Here is a 26,617-nt window from a genome sequence, read left to right as displayed (position 1 = left end):
GTGGAAAGAGCCAGGTCACAATGGCAATCCATCATTCCTCAGCAAAAGTAACACATCCCAAGCTCACCCTGTGCTCTGTATGTCCACGCCAGCTCTTCCACCATTAATGCTCCACAGCCCCTTCATCCCTGCCACAGTGGAGCGGAGCCTTTCAGTTTGATGAATTCCTCTGCCCTTTAAGAGAATCCACCAGAGCCTCCAACCTGAACTTTCCACATTCCTCTGATCACCAACTCTGACGGCAAACACACCTTGTTCTTTCTTCCCCGAGGTCGCCGTCAACACAGCGCTCGGCAATGACCTCCTCTGTTTCCCGGCAACAGGGGCAGGGTGCGGGTCACCGTGTCACTGCTCGACGTGTCACTTCTTGGCACCGTCTTCAGGTAACCTTACACCGGGGAGCGCCGGTCCTGGACGCGGGGGCAGCAGAGAGCGCGAGAGAACAATCGAAGCCAAAGCGCCTGTGACGCAAGTGAGCCCTTGCCTGTCAGTCATGTTTACTGCTGCTTCATTAGACAGGCAGGAGGAGTCCAGACCAGTTGGCCGCTCTTAATCTTTAATCACACCCTCACCGTGCAAGAGCCATGGCTCACATTTTAACAAGACGGGCCTGTTTCTTTTCAGAGGTTGTTCAACACAAAAGTAATGCCTTCATGTTGTCTTTGCAACGCCACTCTGAATTTCTAATGCAGCACACTAAGGTAGTTAACAAATGACTATATTACTGATTGTTTACTTCAGATATTTCAATTTAAGAATGAGATGAAAAGAGTTATTTTGCAGTATTGAATAATTGGTATTGGTCTTACCCTCTCAGTCAATGGAATTTAACCATTATTCTAGGAAACTGCTATGGAATGACTAATATCCAGGGGAAAATACACAATGTATCCCTATAAATTATCCATCGAACAGCTGGTTCTTTAGCAGGAGCAGTTCGCTGACGTCAGGGCTAGGAGTGCAAGGATCCATTTTTGATTAGAGGAACGCCACTAAAAGATGAATACATCCTCCACTTTGGAAGACTGCACTTTAGACCCAATTTTTCATTAGATCCTCCTGGTTCTACCCATAATGCATTGTGTCCTTGTCAGATTAATCTTAAATCAGCCACTGCCCCTTCAACCTTCACTGGCATGAAAGGAGAATTTCAAACATCTCCACGATCGGTAAGACACTTGTTTTTCAAGAGACACGTCACCCTCACTGCCACAAATCAGTATTTGCCTGAGACATAAAATGCATTAATTTTAGAGGGATGTTTCCCTTTTATCTCAGTGAATTGAATTATAACCAATTCTGAAATAATGTGTTTATTTGTTGAAAGTTTCCAGACTTCCATCTATCATGTATAGGTCCCAGAGTTTTTCTTTTCTTGTTTTCTTGCATGTACTTCCCTTTCAGCATCAAGAGGTCAATATAGTGTTATTTTCAAGCTACATAATAAACAGTTGTCCCATAGTAATCATCTCAATTAATGATCTCATTACAACAAATTAAGTGCATATACATGAAGATTGACATTGATTGAACATTACCCATTGTCGCTATCACATGTTAGCTTCAATCTTATTCTTTAGCAACTCAGAAAATACATCAAAATGTTCTCCAGGAATGTAAGTACACAGTTGTTATTGTTTGTTTGAAGGCTGCACTATTGCATAAAAAGCTGTGCACTATTATATAAAAAGGACTGTAAAGCAAAAAAAAAAGACAAGTTCTTCACAGCAGGAGTACAAAAAGTAAACAAATAACAGGGACATGCAAATGAAGCCCGTACAGTTTAGTGTTCATTTGTCAACTCATTTGTTTATTGTAGGTTTTTTCATTTGTCATTTGTTTATTGTAGGTTTTTTCATTTGTCATTTGTTTATTGTAGGTTATGTGGACTCTGGCATCACTCTGGAAACAATCCTTGGAAAAATATCATTGTAACAATTGAACATGTGGATCACATTGTCCTGCACAAAAGCAGTCAAGTTTTTAAAATCAACTTCAAATCCATCTACCAATATAAAAGCTCTATAATCAGCAATAATTAAGTGTCCTTGCAAAACAAACAACTTAAACCATGCAGCATGACGATTCATCAGTGACTACAATACATTGTCAGACATTTTGAGCATTTTTTTTTTATTTTGGTGATGCAAGTCAGCAGTCCACTGCAGATACCCCAGTTGACTGGCTGATGGACTTGCCCTACTGGTTATTGCATGCTCGCTTAAAAATGCATATAATTTTGGATCATCCACTTTTTCAAGGGGAATATTTATGCAGGCGAACAACCCTGTCAAATAATGAATGGCATTCCGTCTGTGTTTTTCACACAGCATTCCCCCTTGCCCATGTCGGTCTGTCTTTTTTGTGTGTTTTGGTGAGTTTAAATTCCAGGCTATTGTTACCTTTGCTATTGGGTTTAAGGATATATTCAAAACTGTGCAAAATAAATAACATCCCTCGGCATGCCGTGTACCAGGTGGATATTGTTGCACTTGCTCACTCAAAGAAATATTGCTTTGTTTGTGCGTCCATGTTTAATTTCCTTCTCCCTTAACCATAACTGACTCAATTCTTTGTTTTGCACCAATGAACTCCTAATTGTTACAATTATACAACTGATAACTGATGTGCCTATACTGTTTGCTGACATTGGAGCATCCGTAAGGACACCTGGAGGGTGACGATTGAAATACAGGTTGTGAGTCCCGCAGGTCGCGCGGAGGAGCAAAACTCCAGGCCATAATCGTGTTCGATGTAATCATGTAGACATTATTGGTATGGTAATGTGGTTCTGGGGGGAGGCAGGTGCAATAAAGCACAACGCACAGCTTCTCTGCTGAGCATCTTGGACAGATTCAGCATCACATTGTTATTCTCATGTACTGCTCTGTGCCTGATTGCCTGCCCCTTTTGGGCAAGTGCACTTTATTTCCCCCTAATTAGATGCTGAGCAGATGCCAGTGTCTACCTGGACGATGTATAAAAAGGAGTGAAAGCCTTCTAACAGTTGAGGTTTTGCTTTGTGTTTTGTTGGTTTGCAGCGGTGAACATAAGATTTTAGACTTTGGTTTATGATTTAGCTTTTTCTGGGCAGATGAAGAAACTCTGGGTCTGCCTTTTCATTGCAGGGAGACCCAGAATTCCTTGTTATTTGATTCATTTTTGTGTTGTTCTGCTCTTTCATAGTGAAGTCATACTGTGCCTTTGTAATACGTAAATAATATGCATTAATTTTTCCAGTTAAACCTTGGTGTGGACTCCTGATGATAGTTTTTCCTCATGTTGTTTTTTTGGTCTTATTATAAGCTGCAGCCAAATTCTGTCTGGCTGGGTACTTTAACACAAAGGAATTTGGGCTGCAATACATGGACTGCTATGCTATTATTCAGAACCATGGACAGCTACATTATTTAGCACCATGGACAGCACACTCTCCATGCAGTTTGAACACGCCTCCTCATCACCCAGCTGCAAATCATAAGGCAATGGGCATTGCAGCCTTAAGAAGTTAACTGAGCATACCCTTTGCTGACTCACAGCAGGATAAAATTCTAACCCCTTTGTTCTTCCTGCAGACTTCTCTGCAGCCAGGAGAGTTTCTACTCTCACTGCTGTAGTCCTCCAGGAACCAAATGACTTAGAACCTGCCCACATTAATTTTGACCTTTGTTTCTTGAATCGACCAATCAAAACGTCATAAGGCATTTACTCTTTCCAGAGCACATGCTCCAGAGGGAACCAGAAAAGAGAAAACATTCAAATATGCATAACCCTCAAAAAGTATTTTGTGCAGAGGAATGTGCTCCGTTCACTCAAATAACTAACTCTCTTCGTTCGAAGGTTATGAGTTCCATTTATAGTCCTCTCTGATTTCTTTAGTATTTGTAGTTATTGACTGAATGGTGTGGAGAAAAAAATCAATAAATTTGTCTGTAACAAGGCACAGGCAGAGGACACTTTGAGAAAATCTGAGTTGTGGGTCAGACTTCACTACAAAACTAGGAAACCGACCATTCTCATGAAATAGCAGCTCAAATCATTTACATAGAAGAAACTTGGAAACTTTTTTAGATCGAAAATTTTGAGCTTTTTAATTACTGACAGTTTAATTTTTGTTGCATTTATTCTGTTTAGAGACTGCATTCTCTTCCAAAAAGTAATGTGTCTTTAACAAAATTTTCTCCCATCATCTATGGTCTTACATAAAAAGCACTTCATTCCAGTATTACTCCAGTCCTAGCCTATTTACAGTAGCTTTCTATTGGTTGCTTGCAGGCTTGATTTTAAGCCTTTGTTGATTATTCTGAAGGCTTTGCATGGCCTAGCCCTCCAGTATATATCTGAGCTGCTGATTCCCTATCTCCCAAAACAGGTCCTCAAACCATCAGATAAGGGTTTTCTTTGTGTTGCCATGATTCCTTTAAAGACAAAGGGTGACCTCACTCTTTCTCTGCAGTCCCCTAAACCATGGAACACCCAGCCAGATATTGTGGTTAAACCTCTATTCATTTAAATGTGCGTTTAGGTTCTTCATCATGTTTTTCCCCTTGAAAATTGAATTTACCACGTTTCATTGTCTGTTTTTATTTACCCGCCTGTTTTTAACTTGCATGGGATTTACGGTGCTTTTGTTGTCTGCTTTATATACCTGCTTGTTCTTTTAACTTCTTACATATTTCAACTGTGTTTCTCTTTGCGCTGCCTCCTGTTATTTTATCAGAAGGGGGTTTTAACATGCCAGGAGTGCTGCATAAATTAAAAGGTGTATTTTTTTTGCATCATTTTTATTACTGGAATTTACCGGATTAGATTATTGCTGATACTGAATAGGTAATTTCAATTATGGCTCATATTTGGTTTAAAAAGCTTTACTGCATCAGAGGAATTTTAAAAGGGACTATGTACGTTTTAACTCTGCAGGGAACCTATCTTTTTTATTCTGAGTGAAGTCTTTCTAGGGGATGAACCTTTATAAGTATTAATAGTGTTGATCAAAGGTTTAGATCAATACGTTTTGTTAGCTTAGGCACAATCACCCATCTTCTAAGTTACAGAAGACAGTGATTACAAAGAATTCTGATCAGAGCTCTCAATAAAGAAAAAAAAATACGCTAAGAAAAACATTCAGAATATCAGACGGCTCATGCATTTTAGATATTTTGATTTAATTTGCTTTGATTCTGGGGCTCAGTTTTACAATGTCCACTTTAAAATGTAAATGCATACAGACGCTTCTTGCTTTGACTTTGTATTCATAAATGGTTTAATCTTTCATGTACTTAACAGAGACAATGATTCTGTGAAGCACAAAAATATTAAGAGAACTGGATGTGTAGTCAAACCAGGCTGTATATACAGCAACTTAGGCTATGCATGCAGGCTAACTTATGGCTATGCATGCAGGCTAACTTATGGCTATGCATGCAGGCTAACTTATGGCTATGCATGCGCCATAGGCAGACTGTGATGCAGAATCATAACTAATGCTAAGTTGGCTGGGGGGGCCACAGTGTGGTCATGGGACATACTTTGTGTTTCAATATCCCATTAATCATGCGGTGATATAACTTCACATGGCTCTACATTATATCAGATTATTTGGATTGTTCGATATTCAACAAATATTGACAAGTTCCCTTATGGCCCATGATTTAAATAACTTTTCTTTAAAGTATTGCCCATTCCCTGATGTGACTTAGAGACAACATTGTTCTGTACACACAAACATTAATTTAAGAATATCAGCACAGGACTAGTACAAACCCTGATCTGTGAAAACTTTTACAACTGCATTGTTTGTTACCACAAAATGTAGAAGACAAGGTTCTTGTCCATGCAGAAACTAAATGAGTTATAAAATATGCTCAAGACAAAGGCTGATGCATTGTATTACATTCCAGCTGCTCAGCAGATGCTCCTATCTAAATTGACTTACACACCTTACATTTTCACATGTTGCTCATTTAAACACCTGGATGTTTACTGAGGCAATTCATCTTATGTGCCTTGACCAAGAGTACAACAGTAATGCCTAAGCAGTGTCTGGGAATCAAACCAGAAACCTTTGGGTTACACCAACACCACACAGTTGCCTCTACAGATAATTAATATGAGCGTCACAAACAACCAGGAAGGCAGCTGTCACCCTCTCAACCAGGTCTGGCAGCCTAGGAGGGGAAGGGCATCTTTCTGAATGGAGATGGAGAGCGAAAGCAGGGACTGCACCTGCAAATGGATGTCAGAATCTCAGAATCGTCGCCAAACCGAAAACCCTTAAAGGACAACGCCCTGAAGGTGTACTCTTTAGCTTTTTATAAGCCATACGGAGCAAGATGGAATTTGAGAAGTTGTCCCAGCGAAGCCACTACTTTTTACTTTACATGTCATAGCATTCCTTTTTTGAGAAAGCTCTGAATTGAGCAGAATTGATATGAGTGATCATATTCTTGTCTAAATATCTCCTCAGTGGTTACAGTGCTTTTGACAGATTAACTGGCCCAGTTGAAATGGAGAGACGCAGACGGTGCATGCAGAAATTAAGGACACTCTTCTCCTGTTTTGTGAAAGATACCACATGGTGATTAAGCTTTAATTAACAGGCACTGCAATTCTCTTCATTAACATTTTAATTCAGGATGCTTTATTAGTCCATAAATTAGCATAAAATGGGAATCTGTGGTTTATTTCACTCTCTTACTGATATTCATACATGCCATCCTAACTTATAACAATACAAAACAACAACAATATCTGTTTGACAACAGAGGTCAATCAGCATATCATCACACACATTCAGACTCATATATTCCTTTTTAAGTAGGATGTCCCAGATGGATATACAGTATATGGTCTTTTGTAGCAGATTTATGTGCAAGGAGTGCCTTAAATGGGTGTGCTGATGGTAAAAGTAGCAAAGAATGATTAAGTATATATGTAAGACCATCAGGTATTTATAATTTCCATTTAAATGCTTGGAGGTGGAGGTCTGCTATTTGTGGCTGTCTGATTGCAAGGATCCTGCTTGCTTGATTAACAGCTCTTGACAGTTTTGTCTTTAAGTAAGAGGCTTTTAAATGACAGTGAATTAAAGGTCAGCACACTTTCAAAAAGACTTTTGTGGACATACTCCAAAACCTCTCTCCTGTTACGTCCCAGGCGTGTACAAGGGTGTTATATATTTACAAAGCTATTTACAGTATTTACAATAACAAATATACACGGGAAAAGAGGAGAGGACAGCAGACGGTTCCAACGAAAAGAACTTAAAACAGAAGCGACCCTAAATACCTTCACCCAGAACATACAACTGAATACAAAACAAAAGGGCGGCAGAGCCAAACAAAACCTAACTACACTAACTACCTTAAACAAAATATACAGAAGTGGCACCCGCCTCTAACCTAACCCCATATAGAATGAAACACTACACGGGGATCCCCCACCTTACCTGCCCTCCTCCCACGACAACGGAATACAACCACACCGAGACACAACCCAGAATCGAAGTCAGAAAACGATGCAAAATCAAACACAGTACAGGCAAATTTGTAAGTAGTAAATCACAAAAAGAACACGAAGGATCAAAACAGCGAGATATCCCCTCTAAGAATCTGGCATCTTTAAATTGGGCCTGAACGAGGAGGCGGGACGCAAGGCAGCGGGATACCTGCGTCTGGAAAACAGCGAGAGAGGAGAGAATGAGGAAAACAAGACGCAGGCGGCCCAGACCCCACAAACGCACAGCGTACCGCATGTAACGCTCCTGATATCGAATTTGACAGTGAGCATTATAATTGGCTTGACCCTCGCCAGATTTCATAAAGGCCATGCAAGTGTCCCTTAGCCCCTGCAGGGCATATTGGCACTATGGTTAACTATTCTGCACAATGCTGCTTAAGTTTTAGGTTGCTAACAACTCATGCAGTGATTCTGCCTGCCAGGGTCCAGAACCTAGTTTGCTGAAACAGAAATAATCAGTCATTATTACTGGGGCTGAATAATTTTTATTTCAAATGTACTTTTCCGTAAAACATTTACATTCGGTAAATACATGAATTTTGAGCAAATACTTAAGTGGGTTATGAGCAGGGGTCAGTATTCAAGATTAGCAGACCATTTTAGTTATGAAATACTGTAAATGAGCTCATTTTATGCATTTGCAGTATAAGTGTATATTTGGATGCAATTCAGAGAATATTTTCATTTAAATCTGAGAGAAGCATGTTATTCTGGCATGCTGGCATGACCTCAAATGCACATGCAGTCTGAATAATCACAGGGTTATACAGACATGCAAATCACACACAGCCTAGTTTGTATGAAAAGATCATCTCTGAAAATAGCATCTCTGGGTCACAGCTCAAATGTTGTTATCAAGAAAATAACAGTATCATTTCAACTATTGAATTCCCAATCAGAAAGGTTAAAGTATAATTCTCATAGCTTATAGTTACAACACTTCAAAATATTTTTGGCTACTTTGAAGAATCTAAAATTTGAGATAAATTTGATTTGTTTAACACCTTTTTGGTCAGTGCATAATTCCATTTGTGTCATTTCATAGCTTTGATGTCTTTACTGCTATTCTGAAATGTGGAAAATAGTGAAAATAAAGAAAAAAAGTTCTGTGCGAACATTTCACTGGAACTGTAAGTGCTCATGACTGACAGCTGATTAATCAACAGATTGGTTATATTCCTAGCAGACATCATGATAAACCATTGCAGAAGGACTGAAGCAACCAAAATTTGTTTAGCTGGCACTTCAGTTGGAACACAAATGGAAATGCTTTTTAATTGCTTCCTCAGAGGAGGAAATCCCAAGGGTTGCCACTGTTTTGAAAGACACATACAAGTTTACCAAGCAGAATATCCTTGATTTTACTAGTGAGACCCATCTGTTAATTGTTGGGTTGCGGCCTCAACTTTGAATGTAATATCAGACCACCTTAGACAATTTCATTGTGCAATGTAAAATGCAATTCAGTGTGGAATTTTGCATTAGGTTCACATGCTGCAAACCTCTGCCAAACCTTTGCCAAACCACTAAAAGCAAAGTGGAGGGTGACGCTGCTCTTCAGAGTTTCTGGCGTTTAATGGGCCTTCTCAGCTTGGGTGCAGGAGCAGTTAATTTCATTACATTTCATCTGTTATCAAATCAAGCGCCACACTCATGGACAGCTGTTCCCTTTGATTCCATTAATGAACGCTCAAGCTGCCGCCTCTCCAGATTGTTTCAAGGCAGACAGGAATAACCGGGAAACGAAAACAGCGAACCCAGCCAGCAAATTGCATCCTGAAAGCAATATTCCAAACATCTGCTAGAAAGGCAGGTGGGCAAAGCAATTCTGGGAAGGGTCTGAAAACAGCAAGTGATCTCTGCATGTTATTAGCATTCTCCAGATCAAGGACTGCAGCACTGGGTCCTCAGCTTGCTTGCTGGCTTTTGCACCAAACATTCTCTTAAACAAATAAAATAATCGAAAATGCATATGTATGGTGCACATACCCTTTTACTAATTGGATAATTATTCTGTAAAATAATATTCTCACACAATTTCAGGGAAGAATATCATTTCAATGTAGAAAAAGTCTTATTATTAATCTTATTTCTTACTCTTGACCTTATTTTAATGTAACCATAATATATCCAAGATTTTCATGTGATCAGAAAGGAAAGACGACATGTTTGCAACATGACTGGGCAAACACCCTGATGTTACTTGTAGTGGAGTCCTTGTTATGTGCTGCTAACATTATTGTCAAGGAATAAGGCTGCCAATTGTAGTGCTATGATGTAAGCTTTAGGAGTAACCTGCAGAAGGAATGAAAGTAATGTGATTTTATTATTGTTATACAACTCTCTCTCTATGCTTCCCTTCCAGAATGTCAGTACCCTGATGGTGGTAAAGAGAAAGGATAGCAGAGTGGTATCCGGATCCAACCATTTCTGGAGTGCCCCCCTCCCCCCACACACTTCAGCATGTACACACTTGAGCATAAGAGGACGTGATTGAACTTTAGTGTGAACGTTAGTGTCCAGCTGCCAAGATAGACACACAGCTGGTTCAGTTGTACTTGCTTTGTGGGACAATAAGCCCATCTGCTTCACCGTAATATATCTATCCATAATACCCCACCCATTCTATCATGCCTCACCCCTACTGTGGTGACACTTCCATACTTTTCCAGACTGAACTGGCTCTAAAAGCTATGTTTCCACATTCAAATATTAGTCACATCAATCAGTACCAAAAAAAACCCTTTTCTATTTCTATTTGAGCTGGGACACTATGAGAGAGTATTATATCAGTGTAAGTGTTTGGCTTCAGGTATTCACAGGTTGTATTCTTTTCTTGCATATTGTCAGAGTGTCCACGGGTGGGTGATAATACAGGGAGGGGAAGGTGTTGTGAAGTGAAAAACAAGAGGGTTGGGGCATAGGGAAGTCAACTTGGCTACGTGATACTCATGAAAGTCAGCTTTTCGTTTGATTACACTGTGTAGTGTTTATTTACTATACCACATGTAGCTACCATGTTGAATGAAGTCACCTGAAGAGGTGTGGGGGGGGCTGTATGACAGCCGTTTCATTTTTTTCTGTCAGCTGATTTGGCACTACACTGTTTTGGGAACTCTTACGTTCTCCGCAGGCAGGTGTTTGGTTTCAGAAATCAAAAGGCACTCTCAAGAGTTCACATTCAAGTGCTGTTCAATCGACCTTCACAAAATATGAATGCTTTCAAAGGAATAACCACAGAGGGCACTACAGAAGATTCATTAGCTGTATGTGAACTAATGAAATTCATCAGGAAGTCCTTGAGTAAATATTGGTTATTCACTCTTCTTGGTGCGCATGCTGACTTAATGTGCCTTCGGAGGGCAAATAATTCTAAATGGCTAATTCAGAGGAGTGTTTAATTAAGAGTCCATTTCATTTGGGAAATGCAAATACAGTTGGAATGAAGACTAATATACACAAGGAGGCCTGGGACTGCATTTTGGAAGCCTTCGAAGCAAAACAAGGAAACAGCTTTAGCGCAAGGATAGAACACTTTTGTCTGCAGACTGCGGAGGCTGCTGGCTTTTGTTGCATCTCTGCTCTTCGTGGGTTTCACTTGAAGCCGTCATTTGAGGAGGATGGCTGTTCACCTGTTGCTCCATGGGTAAGTCAGCTGCTTTTTGAAAGGTTTTTATAACACCTGCAGGACGCAACTCCTCAAGACAGGGAATTGCTCGTCTCTGCTCAAGGGGGTCAGATCGGGGGGAGTGAAATGCATTCTTTCGCCTGACAGCACTTGGCAAACACAGATGGGGATTAAAGGTGGTGCATGAGAGTGACATCTATAATCGCTCGTTAGCGTAGGGACAATTAAGTAATTGTATGACGTGGCGGCGCACACATTCAGCGATTTGCGCAATCCTATTATCCTCACCAGCGGCATCAATGCAAATCATCTTTTGCTTTTTTCATTCACTTCTTGAAACAAAACGAATGCAAATATTAATATGCATCCGTGTTGTGGCATAAAGGCACCATTGTGGAATAATGGGAAATTAAAATGTATATAAGTGCAGGGCATTTAATCTGGCTGAGGCCCTCTGTGTGTTTTCTACTACATTAGCTGCTTATAAGGGGGTTGTTTTGGCACATCAGAAGGGCTTTCTAAAGATGCCTGCCTACTTATTGCTTTGTAACATTAAAAGGAGATGGCGCCACTTAAAAAAATACTTTTGATCTTTGCATAACTTAGAGGCGCTAGGAGGTGGGCAGAGAGAGCTGTGATTAAAAGCTATATATAGACGGCAAATAAAATTTACATATAATCTGGGCAAATAACGAGCAGTCAAGTTTCAGGAAACAAACTTTGATTAAATAGCAGTGCTAAAACTTGAAAGAAAAGATGTCCAGGAAGTGTGCCAGCATTATAATTGAAAATTGGAAGTGTTCAGGGGCTATGCTCAAATGCAAGCATGTGTTGTATATTTTTTCCACACACATTTCTGTAAGGTGTTAAAAACACTGCCGTAAATCAGCCAAAAGACACATTCAGCATAGTGAACAGTCTGTAATCACCTTGACCATGCAAAACAATTGATTCTTTTAATTGAATTCTTTCCTTTATAGCAGCACACGTGAATACAAGTTACAACATACTGTATAACACATTAAGGAAAATTACAGTATCACATTTGCAGGTTATAAAACATGGGTAAAGTAACTGGGTTAAAAAAATCTAGCTGAGAAACTAAAAACATTTCCAGTCCTTTGTTGCAGTGTTGAGGATAATACTCAAAATGAGTTCAGGTGTATTATTCAATGCCAAGGTGCCCAGTAGTTAAAATCTGTCTCTCTGAGAGCTGAATGCAGATTTGGAATGTTCAAAAGTAACCTGTTTTGCAAGCAGAGTGAAAAATTCCTAAAACTCAGTGTGAGTAGGCAGCAGAGGTAGGCAGGGGGGTTACCCCAAACTGTCTTATACATAAAAATGTGCCAGTGATGTAATCTGCATGTGGATAATAATATCCATACAACAGTCTGCTTTAAAGTGTGCTGGTGAGTGACTGCCGCGGCATCTGTGATAAAATGGAGAGCTCTGATAAACACTGCCTGAGATGTGCGGCGTAGGAGAGACCAGATGCATGTGGAGAATGTGGCTTGGAATAGTGTCTTCCTGAATTCAAAGGAAAAGCAGGATTTGTTCCTGAAGTAGAAACCGATTCAAACGTCAGGTTCCTCACCATTGTGTCAATATGTATTTGAAAAAAGGAAGCGCATCATTGAGCCATAAATCTAGGTATTTTTACACATGGTCAATGATAATAATTTTACCAGTGATTTTACCATTTTACCATTTCGCATGTTTCAGGTCACAGAGGACATGCTGAATGAAATCTAAAGCCAACTGCAGCTGCAGCATATATAAAAGAATAAACATGAAGCGTGGGTGTTCGCAAAGAAAGATCAATATCATAAATGTTAATAGTAAACAGAACAGGACCCAGAACAGAACCTTGGGGAACTCCTTTGGAGGAAATGAGACTCATTGCCATCTGTATTAACATATCAAATTCTGTTAAACGTGCCTTGAGAACGAGTCAGCTGCATTCCTGCTTAACCCAATATTCAGAGGTTTATCGATTTGCGACCCGGTGCATCAATCGCCTTTGAGAGGTGTATACATATCTATGAGCCATGCTGTGTTTTTATCCTCTATTTTCTGCAAAATTGTTTAACAATTTCCATAATTTCTTTGCTTCACAAAACCAGCCCTGTGCCTCCTATATATGCGATACAGGTCTGCTCTCTCCGGCAGTGTTTATGCTTTACCTCTGCACTTTTATCAGGAAGGTTGTGGGTGTCATTGAAAAAAACATTGTCATTATGAAATAAAGATAGGAGGCCCCATACCAGTATTATAGAGAACATTGGACATTATCTCCAGCAGAATTAAATGCACATGGCCTTGTGCGCTTGAGATAACAGTAGAATCAGTGTTGCTGAAACAAAGCCCATTGAGGCTTAGTTTGTAACACATTGCTTATTTCCTAAAATGAAAAAAATAACTGCAACACAGCCAATTGCTTAATTCATGTATAATATATTTAAATAGTTTCTTAAGCAATGCATTTCACAAACGTCATTTTCTTCTCCTTTAAAAAAATAAAATACACAGAGAAAGGTCATCGACTTCTGCTTAGATTTTGTTTTTGGGTGCTGTTTCCTTCACATGTCATTCCAACAGTTAATCTTGACCTTTTTTTCCTCCAAATTGATTGCCATGATGGCTCCTTAGCACTCCTCTGATCTTTTAACAGACAGGTTAATTAAAAGAGGACACTCTCATTCCAACATTGTTCCATGATGGTAATGGACCTTGAAACAGTGTAGCTAAATTGCCCAGTCTTGTCCACTCACTGGTTGTAGATAAGCAAAGCCACGAGAATGGCAGACAAGGAGAGCAGAGTGAGAGGCCCACACAGATGAGCAATGTGCCCAAAGAGATCCAAACATTTACGTGCATTTTTCTATAAAAATGATCATGTTCCCCTAGTGATGATTTTGGCCTCATATTCATCCAAATGTCTGTAAATGACTTTCTCCTCACCAAACGTGGGATGGATCCAGTGAAAGCTTTTGGCATTTCTGTGCTCAGGCTACCTTTAGTGACTCCCTCCTCAGCTGCTGACAAAAAAGTAAGGCATTTCTGTGAGGGTGATAATTAGGCAATTAGACTCTCAGTGTGAAATGTTTCGTGTAACTGGGAGATGATAATTGTGCTGGTCTCATTCTCTCAGCTCTCCACAGCCCGGCTTTGTGTGGGTCTGCCTCTGAAAGTGTCTGAGGGGGGACCAGCATGCCTTCCCAGCATGCACCACCACGGCATTTCCGCACACCTTCTCTGATGTGTCACTTTCCAAAGAAAGTTTCTCAACTGAATTGAGAAAGTCTGACTCACGAGTTTCGCTTGGCTCAGCGCCGTGTGTGTGGGAAGCTTCTGACGGAGTTAACTTGCTGGTATTCGCACTCTCCGGCATACGCGTGTTAATGACTCATTAGTGACTCATTAATGATGACTCCCCTGCTTTGTACAGCTTACCATCCAACTTCAGTGTCCTCGTTTAAGTGTTCTGTATGCTTCACGTTCCTCATTACAGATGCTTTCCTTTGCCATACACAAAAAAAAAAAAAATAGCATTATAGCTGCTATTAGCGAATTACATTAACATATTGTGAGCAATCAAACAATGACTAGGGCCTGAAGACAAATTGTATTTTGGGGACCTTCACTTGCTAGGGGATAGCTAGGGGATATGGGGGTAGGATTCTGATGGTGAGATGAGCCCTCTCTCTCTTCCCTTCTCTTCTTTCATTTTATGACATATATTAACATTATTTTTGGGAATCATGCAGTTTTTTTTTTTAAATGCTGCAACAGTCATTCTACTGCAAGTACTTGGAAACTCATGCCCCTACTTGGGCACAAACTGTTTGACTCCCAGAGCCTACTACGTATAATGTATGCACTGCATAACATTGAATTGCCTCATGTGAGGAAATTTACCTCATACAAGATCCCTTCGGACATATCTGTCCTCTTTGAGGGACAAGCTTCAGCTACCAGTGACTGCCGGCACCGTAGTAGGGATGCCCCAGTCTATTGGTGTCAGTTAATATCATTATTATGAGGTCACTAACTTCTCTTGTTGAGATCATGCACATCATTATGAGGTCACTAAACTTTTCATGGTGAGCCCACTGCACAGAAAACTGAATGAATTGGAAATAGGATCAGAGAAATGTATTCCACAAAAGCCTCTGTGGTAGAACAATATCGGACCAAGGGAACAGAGGAAAGTGTGGCAAATTCCCCACAATGCAAAGAGCAATGGAAAAAAGATTCCTGGTTAACAGTAGAAAGATACAAAGGAACCACATTTAATTTTGCAAAGGAAATAATTTAACATATTTTAGCACTGCATATATAGAATGCACAAAGGGGGATACATAGAAAGGGAAAAAAAGGCTTCAAAACCTGACTCTTTACCACTTTTTTACAGTCTTCCTTTTTGACAGATCTATAAACTCAGTCCTGTGAAGGAGCACAAATCATCTTCCACCTCTGTAAATCTGAGGCTGCCGTTCTGTACTTTGATGATGATATGCCTTTTGAACACGCTGTATAATATGCGTTTTTTTTGGCTGTAGGAAATGAGTGTTTTGTTTGGGAAAGCAAGGCTCCCCTCCGTGCAATCAGAGGTGGAACAGTGATGTGTCTGAAATGATTTGTTGTTTTTTATTGAGAGCAAATGGAATGCACAGAAGAACGAGCACATATGTCCAATGTGAAAAACATCCGCTATTTTTATAGTTAATGAACAGAAACGTTGTTTGGCAAATAAAACTATTAAACGGAATGCTGGTTTCGGCTGGCGCGTTTTAGTTGTTGAACAATATTTTCAAGAAAACAAACTCATTTTTTTTTTTTCAGGACACGGGCTTTAAAAACTTTAACGCTACATGTGCACAAGAGGAGAAAAACAAAGCATCTGACTAAAAGTCTGACTAAAATTTTCTTTCCGAAGTGAGGCTGTGAAATTACATCAGCGCTTTCCTTCATCTCTCCAGGGTGCCGGTGCTGATACAGGCACCTCTTCATCCTCTTTGTCCTCCAGGTCCCGGTCATGATTTCTCACACCAGTATTGGTGCGAATGCAGCAAAGAGCTGTTATTTGATACCCCCTTACAAGGATGCTAGAGAAGTACAACCACCAGCACAATGCAGCGGTAACACCTTGTTTGTGAAGTTGGATTCAGGGCAGGCTTAAGGATCCAGGGATTTCAGCACGTTGCTGCTGTCACCTCTGGCTCACTGTAGCAAAGTGGAAGGCTGAGCACTATGAAAGAGAGAGATGAGAGAGAGATGCAAGAAAAATAACAAGGATAGCAATTTCGCCACTGCGGGCAGAGAATGAGATCTGTGGGTGCAGACTCCTCCTATGCCTATTATTATTTCTGGAAGTGTGATAATCTTATGATTTGAGTCTGTGTCATTAAAAGTAAAGTAGGCGCGCTACCTGGGAGTTAAATCTCATAAATCTCATACAATAAGATTAAAAACCTTTTTACATTTTACTCCTAGATTTATCTTCGGGCCTCTCTGTAGGATATTCCCACTGGGGTCATGCCAGCGAAGAGTACCACCTTTGAAAAGCCTTGAGATTAGTGGCTAGTACCTCTTTAGTGCAGGAACACTATCACAAAGGGAGGAGCTAAACGAGTGGTTAAGTTTAGACTGGAGCATAATTGGGATGAACTTTGTAGATGCTGTGGTTAGTTGCACCTTAAGAAGACCTTACAACCTGTTACCTGTGTATGTGCATTCAGTACTGTTCTGTACAGTCTTTTGCATGAAACATAACTGTTCAGTTTAGAAAGTTTTAATTAAAAGTTTCAGCTGTATTTCTCGGCAATGTATGAAATTCTGGCACTTCCATTAACCTATGACATCATGTTCTGGTGTTGGTGGTTCTCTCCTTCTATATATAGAAACACGTTTACCGTGTAAGACTGAATCTTGGAAAAGGTCACCTTGACTGAAACGTAGATTAATGCTGTTGCACAATAAATAAAAGATTAGGGAGACAATGAAAGATTAGGGAGAATTCATGCACGTTTGAGGTGGAAGTTACTTAGCTTTATGTAGAATTTTTGGGTAATAATTCTCCCTGCTCCATGGAGTGGATATTACTAGCATCCGTGTCACGTATGGTGTTTGTGTAGAGCCGTGTTTCCCAACCCTGCTCCTGGAGGCACACTGTCCTGCATATCTTCTATGTATCCTTCCTGCTTGACTAAATCAGGTGTGCTCAGCAATCAAAAGTGCCACTGATGAGTTCAGTCAGGTAGGTAGAGCAGGGATAGATAGAAGATATGCAGGACGGTGTGCCTTCAGGAGCAGGGTTGGGAAACGCTGGTGTAGAGAATGCACAAAAGCATAGGTAATTACTGAATGAGCAACAAATAATGTTTTAGGAAAAGATATTGCTGCTTGGTTTCAATGTAATTGCTAGATATAAATATTCAATATTATCTGTCAGTTTCATTTTGTCAGTTGAGGGGATTTTTTTTCTTAGCGACAAAACTCTTACAAAGTTTAGTCAGAGAAAAATAAAACCTCTGGTTGGTTCAGACTTCGAGTCTATCAGAGTCAAATGCAACAAGAGTGGATTTTTTATTTTCATACAGCATTCTATCACCTGATTGACTATTTTCATCTGACTGACAAATATTTAGACCCATTTACACACCAGAAATTATAATACTTCCCACAGCAGATTGTCCTTGCTTTTTTGACGGCAGCTCTGTCCATTTGCTGTTTTTGGAAGTGAATTAAAGCTCCAACACACCACAATAGCCTTTATTGACTGGATAGAAAGATCTTTTGACATGACATGTTGTTATTACTGAAGTTTTCTGCAGTAAAAACATTCCAATAAAAGGACATTTGGTTGTTAGTTTACTTGTGCAGAGAAGAACAGCTGTACTTTAACTTTTCATGTGTAAATTCTAATGAGACAGCTGCCTCATCTAATGTCAGAAAGTGATCAGTAATCAGCAAAGGAATATATTATTTTAAGGATTATTTTCCTAAAGAAAGCTTATTCCTACAGTAAGAAGCAGAAGATTACAGAGCACTGTGTTTCTCTTGTCAGTCTGTCTGATGTCCACATTTCACTGTAAAAGGATTGACCATTACCTCCATTACCTAAAATGGCTTCATACTGATGTGTGAGATGCATTGTGAAGGCTTAAGATATATGAAAGAAAGAGGAAGGAAAAATAACAGATTTTCTTTTTATGTAAAAGTTGGACATTTCAATGAAGTTATTTTTTTAAAAGAAAATGTTTCAATATGGGATTGCAAGGTTCACACCCCCTCGAAAAAGTGGTGCACCATCAAAACAAACAAATGGAGAATGCTGTGGCTGTTTCAAAGGACAATTTCGTTGTCTGAGCCACGGGTTATCATCTTGTCTGAATTTTAATCAACACGCTTTTCAATCCTTAATTCTCTCCAAAGTTTGCCACGTGACCTCCCTGAAGTTAATATGGAAAGAGTTCTTACCAGTTCAAAGCAGCAGATACACATGGTCAAAACTCTTGTAATAAAGGAAATTGTTCTGCCTCATTAAGCAAAGGCATGACTCAAAGATGTCCTTTAGTGCATGCTGTGCAAAGGGCAAATTCCAGAGAATGCTTACTTTGAATATACACAGTAAACAGGATGTCATATCTTTTTTTCTGATGGAGTGAGTTTTCTTTGGCATTTCAGAATCCCAGATGGGAATGTTTCTTTACATTCAGGCATCTTGTTTTTTTTTTTTGGTGGGGGGGGGGGGGGGGGGGGGGGGTTCATGCCTTTCCCTCTTTTTAAGGCTTTTAGAATCACTGTTTGTACCATATTAGACTTGTCACTACTGCCTGATGAACGCAGACCCCCATTTACGCCTGCAAACAATCAATGGCTACTCCCTGACTACAAGTCCCACAGTGCATCACAGAGGAGGAAATTTCCTCTGATGTCATCAAAGCAAGTCACAGGTGTCTTATGACACGCTAGACCCCACTGCAGACTGTGCCCCAGACGGAACCAATGCCTCAGCTGTTACACTCAGCCTGTGCTTGGAACAAATACCTGTGACACAAAAATTCAAAAGGCCGCAATCATTTCATATGCCAAGATCAAAAAGACAAAGGAAGTTATACAAATGAATTTGGGAAACTTTGGGTAGTTTAGCTTGTTCAGTTTATGTGAGGTGGCCCAGGTTGTTTAGTGTAGCTTTTATTTCATTTTAACATAAATAATTTCAGTTACAGTTTATGCATAATTTCAATAGGTACACCTGTTTATGCAAGTGTTAACACTGCCATGTTGGGAATAAATGCAGAGAAATGTTATGTTTTGTATGCTGTTTTGTATGCTGACAGCACTTTTTTATGTTCATGCAATTTACTGAATATTACCCTATGCACATAGTGACACTTTTCAGAGCTGCGGCTCTTTAAGAGCTGGCAGAAATTTTACCATGGCAACTGCAACATGAAGGGAAAAGAACACAGTTTCTGTGGGCAGCAGTGCCTGGGCAGCTTGGCAGAGGGAGCCAGATGGACTTAATCAGTAATTGGCAGCCAGGTGATTGCCATAGACAATCAGTCACTGGAGCCTTTTTAAAAGGTCTGAAAGGCTTGCTTTGTTGCATGGAAAAATAGCTAAAGGAGTCAAGTGTATGTATAAGTAACTAATTGAGGTGTGAATGTCTTGACAAGCTGCCTAAAAAGTAAAAGTTTTGGCTATAGGCTGAGAAGCAAGTTGAATTTCAAGACATTGAAAATAACGGTTTGCTGTGCTTTTGTGGATCATCCTTCTGTAGTACTGCCAAGTTTAATTTCTTTTGTTTGTGTTGGGGGGGTGGGGGTGGGGGGGAGGGGGATGGAGGTTTGGCTCAGAGGATCTATTTTTATTTTCCTTCCCTCAGTGAAGTGATTATTGTGGATGATTTCAGGATTTCTCTTGATTTGATTAAGAGGCCATTGTAAATTTGTCTGCTTTGGTGTCTCTGTCTCCCCGAATCCTGTCTTGTGTTTCACAGAGCAAGCTGCACCTCAGATTTCATGTATGTTTTTTGCACAATGCCAATCACAAACCCATTAAGCTCCTGAATGTCAAATTTTCACAGAAAATGGCTGCATATAGACAACATGATTACAGCATGGACAAAACTGGATTTTTGTACCTTAGAAAGCTGGTGTTTAATCAAACATTCCCTTGTTAAGGGTAGGAAATGGACGGATGCTCAGGTGGAGGGGTACAGCAGGCAAATTATTTAAACAACGTGTTAGAAAATGCTTCCATATGTAGAAACTTGTTTTGTTTCCATTGGAGGTCCGTTTCCATTTTTCTATTGATTATTACTGGTTATTTTGTTCGTTATACTGGGATGCATTCCTGTTTATTTGAATGTTACTGGCATCATTGTTTAGAATGTACTTAACTATATAACATGCACAATCAATTTCAATCAAAGTTAGTTGTCAAATAAGCTTCACATGATTAATCAGACCAATAAATCAGCTAATCACAACAGCCCTAGAATTAACATGGAGAGGCATGCTTAATTTGCATTTATGAATTCAAAAAACAGATAAGACCCTTGGATAGTCATACGAATGAGAATGAAAATGTCTTCTTTACTTCTAGAGTTCAATGCCCGCCTGATTAAGCCAAGGGGTTATGGTATTTGTGGATTATTCTCCTATGGCTCTGTCCCAAAGGTTTCCAGACTCTCACAGGCAGTTATGGGTCTTCATTAAATATTACACCTGTTGTTCCCATTATTCTCCAGAACTCTATTGATTTCCAGATCATCAGGACTGAGGTGACGGTCAGAGCTACTCCTGATCCTTTTGTTTTCCTCTCGCAGTCATTTTCGATCAACCTGGATCTAGTGTTATCCTAACTGGTCCCCCAGAATATGTTTTATCCTCGAGTTAAAAGGTCAAATGTCACAGAGGCTCCAGATACATTTTCCCAGGTGCAAGTTTCACATTACTTCTTATTCCCAGCTCTTTTATTTCTGTTCAGCTCACATCCAGGCCTCCTCATTTTGCATTTTGACGGTTTCTTCATAGACTATATGTCCATGTAAGCAGTCCACCACCAGGTTTTAAAAATAATATACATAAAATGTCTTTGCACTGTGTTGATGCTAGCTCACCATTTCTAGAATTTCACAGGCTGAGTTTCAAACTGGATCCTTACATGACAACGAGAAACTGATCACCTGCTATGAAGTGTACCACTCCTAATATCCAGTCTGTTGAGGGCAGTGTGAGGAGCCCTATTTTTGGAGGAGCTCAAAAGGATTTCACTAACAGTATATTCTTCTGCCATGTCCTCTGAGGGGATGGATATTCAGGTAAATCGGGAAAACATGACAAAAATTGCTAAATGATTCTGCTCTTACTTGTGTTTGGTTTCTGTAGCTGCAGAATACTGCCTTTATTTCCCAAAAACAGTGTTCTTGCCAAGGACAGAGACTGAAACACCTGAAACATTGAGAGAATGTCTGATCTAGATACTCCTGAATGGAACATGTAAATACCATAATTATACATTTGACATTCAGAATCTGTGCTTATTTTCATCAATATCTGATATATTTATATTGTCTTTTATCATAAAAATATGCATAACTTTGTAAATTATAAATGCCAAGTAGTGTTTTTAAATTCCAGGCATGTCAGATTGTCATTACCCCCATATAATTACACAGTTGTTTATTCCATAATGGTGCACGCATGCGAAAGGTCAAAGTGAATTTCTAGCATGCAATTGGAATTATTTTGGATTCTTTTAGGAAGAATTTAGAAGTAAGTTCTTGAATGGAGATCCTGGAAGGTATCCATGGAAACAGAGAAAATGATCAGAAACCATCTCTGGTTTCACAGAAGTATTATTAACACATCCCGAAAAAAGTGTTAGTCTATCAAATGTCCCATTTGATGAATCACTTTTCTTGTGTGTAGAATGGCTGAGGCCTTTGTGAACTGATTGTGCTGCAAACACATTCTGGGGCAAGGTCAGTGCTTACCATTGCTGTTTTCAAGCACAAAAGTGTGGATAGAAAAAATGCACCCGGCACACCCAAATTGATTGTTTTATTTAGTTTGAACAAAACAGACGGAGCAACTCCTTTGGATTCTCAGCACACCATAAATCACAATACCTTGTGCTGGCTGAGGTGGGGGATTCGTACCTCAAGAAGATCCATAAATGCCTTGAGAAATGGAAGCGTGACCGTAAAATACCTTGCATATATATCAGGCTTATTGCCTGTTCCTTTCAAAGTCAAACACGAGTTCTTCAAGGTCTGTCACAACTGGACCCTCTGGAATGATCTTCTCCAATTCTGTGTCTTTGTCCATTTTGTGCATTGGAAATGCAATTCAGATTTTCAGTTTACATTTATTCAAATGCAATTTATAGCTACAGGTTTTAGCCATTTTTTATCAAGGAAAAACAGAATGGCTCTCAATGCTTTGCCAAGAATACGCAGTATTATAAGGGAAATAAATGAACTCTTTCCTTGATTTAGTGACAGAGGGTGCATTATGTAGCAAGGAAAAACAACATAAACTACAGTACCCATAATGCACAGCTATTTTAAACTAATTTCCAGCTCAGGAGGTGAATAAAATGCCTGATAGTTCTAGCAACCTGCACAGTACACATATAAAACAAAAGCATTCATTTGTATTATGTTTTATGTTTGTATTATTAGTTTTGTAAATCTTTTCTTGGCAGCCATTTCAAAAATCCCATCAATGAGAAATAAACCCTTTCTTTAGTATGGCCAGCTCTCCACTCTGACTGTAAATATTTTCTGTGCCATGTTTGACAGGGGAAAGTATCCAAGGAATCAAATGCATCCAGTCCATCATATCCAATGGTCCCCAATTTTTTCCACGTAAATGCTAAAGATGCTAAAAACGGCCCCCCTTGGTTTAGAAATGAAAGAAGATATAGTATAGAAGAAATAATGCAAAGCAGAGGTTAAAGTGAAAGGACATCACCAGGAATGGTGGACATGTGATGGTGTACATTTTGTTTTCAATGAAAAAAAGTCTGTTGGTCATCAAGAACAAAAGCTGTCCTTATAAGTACTGCTTCTGTATGCTTTCCTCTGTTACCGATGGGAATTGTCCTAGTCAAAGCAGATGTCTGGGCCTGATCCTCCTCATTATGTTCCTCTCCTTCACTCTCCTGTCCCTCCTCTAGCTTCAGCTCCCTCACTCTGCACTTGCTTTTTCATCATCATCCAAAAGAAAGGAGCATGGAGAAGAATGACAAGATTTTTTTCATAATGTTACACTGGAGGAGGAAGGTCTTGGTCTAATTCCTTATTGGCAGGTGTTAGGGATTTTTTTTTCCTTTTGTCTTTTTTAGAGGGCTTCAGATGTTAAAAAAAAAAAAAAAAACTTAACTCTCACCCTAACCCTAAACCTCATACAAGGGGTATGGTGGAGCATCATAATTAGCTTGGATTTGATGGAACAACATTATCCTCATAACATTCATGAATAAATTTGGTTCCAGAGACAAAATGTCAAAAACACTCTGCTAATCTTTTTGAAGAGGATTTGGTTTTATGTTAGGAGGAAAAGCGACAAGGAAAACCTATTTCAACCCACAGGTCAGACTTTCATTGTATGATTGTATCGTAAACTATGCAGTTTGCACTGTAAACTATGCAGACCTGACTTCAGATTGTGGCTCATTTGCATCATATTCAATAGTGAGAAATGACATCACTAGTCATCTACATAATTTCCCGCAACATCCATAGGTTCCTGAACCCATTCATGTGTATATTGCTGCGGCAAGCCTAGCTATAAACAAATAGATTTGGAAACAGTGGGGCGGGGGTTGCCAACCTAACTCAGAGTGGGTACCAGTATTCACCAGTTTCATTTTCAAAGAGGCACAGTTAAAGTTTTATCACACCTCAATGAAATGCAAAGTGTTTTTCCTTTCCACACAGTGTATATATGTGAAATCAGGTTTGTTTTACTTTCATTCGCTTTTATTTTACTTGACAATGAGGGAGAAGTGATGGAATAGCTGTTTTGCCAAATGGATATTGTAGTGCTGGTTTTATGCTTCTGATGTGTTATCTGTGTGATGATGGGGATAACCTGAACACTCCTTGCCCTTTGTCTGTGCTGTTATATCAATGTATGTATTTCACTGGACTGAACAATATTTAAGATCATAGCCTTCATCTTATATGTAATGGATGAGTTTCTTTTTCCCTTTAAACTCACTCCAGGGACCCTCATTTAAAGCTCTCAAAGGCCACAGGTTTACCTCTCCTGTATTTCCTTTAAGTAACTCTTTTATTTATTTTTCTGAAAACTCAAGGTTTCCCTATATCAAATAAATGTAAAAAAAGAAAGAAAAAAGAAGCTAGGACCAGCACCACCATCTTGGCAAGCTTTGGTACCATTTGCAGGGGACCAAAAAGTCGTGAGAGCACATTTTAATTGCGTTTATTATACATATCCTAGCAAGCTCAAGACCCAACCATCTGTCACACTTGCTCCTCACAACTCATAATATTTGGATCCGGCTTAATTCACACAAAATCCCTTGCATTAGGTGATACCTTACAGCACTGCTAAACCACAAAACAAATGTTTCTGAAAGTTGTTCTACACAGTTTAGTGGGGATCCAATTTAAGTGCACAAATCCATCTCAGCAGCCATCTCAACTCATTTTATTGGTTTTTTACAAGGCCTGGGGTTATAACATTATATAGTCCCTATTCAGTGAATTAGAAGGGAATGGAAGCTCCATTTCAGATTCTCTGTGACAAGGCAGAATATTTATGTCCTCAGAGCTGTCAGGGCACATTCCAGTGGCCATCCTGGACCAATTAAGCCATTTATATTTGTACAAGAATGATCACTCTTTTATTCAAATTTCAGTTTAAATGGATATTGATCCATTTAACCCTTCTGCCTTCAGTTGCCTAGTTTTTTTTAATGACAGGAGGGCATTAGAAAAGATCACGTCAGCGGCTGAGGCAGAAAGCAGGGTTATAGGGATGTCACAGGGTAGTTGGAGTTCGGGCCATGGCCTGGGAAGGTTTGTGGCTGAAGGTGGAGTGCTAAAGCGCGAGGACGGATCCTCAGAGTCTGTGAGGAGAGCTCTAGAGGGACATTACCCATCATTCAGCTTGCTCATTTACTTTTGTACCCCATTGGAGTGACCCATCCACTAATGTCAGACTGAGTGAGGTAGAGGAGACACAGCTGCGAACTTTTCCAGCAGGCGGACAACTCCTGTGCCCATGGATTCCCCCTTCACTTCTTCTGGCTGCTCATTCCTATGTTCTTTATTTGACTTTGAGGCCGTTGAAATGTATATTAGCACAGCCTTGACCGAAACACTAACTGCAGACAGACACCTGGAAGGTGTGAGAGGATGAAGGATGAACGACTTTTTCACAGTCGCATCTTCAGTTTTTTTGTAAATGTTCAGTAAATGTTCAGTAAAAGTGGGGAAAAATACATATTTATAATTGTGGCTGAATTAACATTTATTTTTGAAGAGTTCCAAGAGCCCAAATGAATGCTTGTAAGAAGTATTAGGTCCCTAAAACATTGCAAAGGTATGGCCTTGGAGTGTTTTTGTTTTTTTAATAGCTTGATATTAAGTCAAGAACATTCTTTCCATCCTCTAATGAATAATACATTTTTAGACTAGACTCTTCTGGATGTTTTGATATTTTAAACACACCTAATACAAATTCCCAAACTTCACAGTAAACTGTTAATTGTAATTACAATGTTGAGAAACATACAAACAAAGGAGACAAAAGACCTTCAGATGCAAATTTACTCTGCATGTGAAATGAAACACTTGGGTCAGACATATTGCTTCTAGGCTATAAAAACAATGACAGCCTGTAATAACTAATTCCTCAACACACAGAGACAGAGGTTACATTTAAACTGGAACACAATTATCAGTTGATATGCATGTCCTTTTAACAGGGCACCAAAACAAAGCAGTGTCTCGGCTACACTAGTACACTGCTGTCTAATAATCTGAACACTAATTGTTATAATGCATGTCCATATTCATGTTAATGTTAATTCAACTTTGTAACAGCAAAAACGCCTATTTACTTTCTCTGTAGCGGGCTTTCCAGGTAGGGTTAAAATTCCTTTTGACTGGTCAGAAATAGCCTCTTCACTCTCAGGCCTTTAATGGGCCAGCGGCAGAGTGGGAAAAGATGTCACCCTCGCAATCAATTACTGTACAGACCACTGGGTTTAACAACTGCATTTAATCGAAGAGGGGAAAGCCAATCCTAAAAGGAAACTTGCTTTCCTTCAGCTTGCGTTGTGACAGAGCGCCGTGTGCACCAATGACGGCGGCCACGCACTGCAAGGTCAGCACTGAAAAATGTTTAGTTCTGTGGACAATCTGCCAGCTCATGTAAATGAGCCCCCCTTCCGCCTCTCCCCTCGAATTAATTTCCAGGT

This window comes from Megalops cyprinoides, chromosome 20, assembly GCF_013368585.1.
Source record: "Megalops cyprinoides isolate fMegCyp1 chromosome 20, fMegCyp1.pri, whole genome shotgun sequence".
NCBI lineage: Eukaryota > Metazoa > Chordata > Actinopteri > Elopiformes > Megalopidae > Megalops > Megalops cyprinoides.
This window is presented reverse-complemented; position numbering follows the sequence as displayed.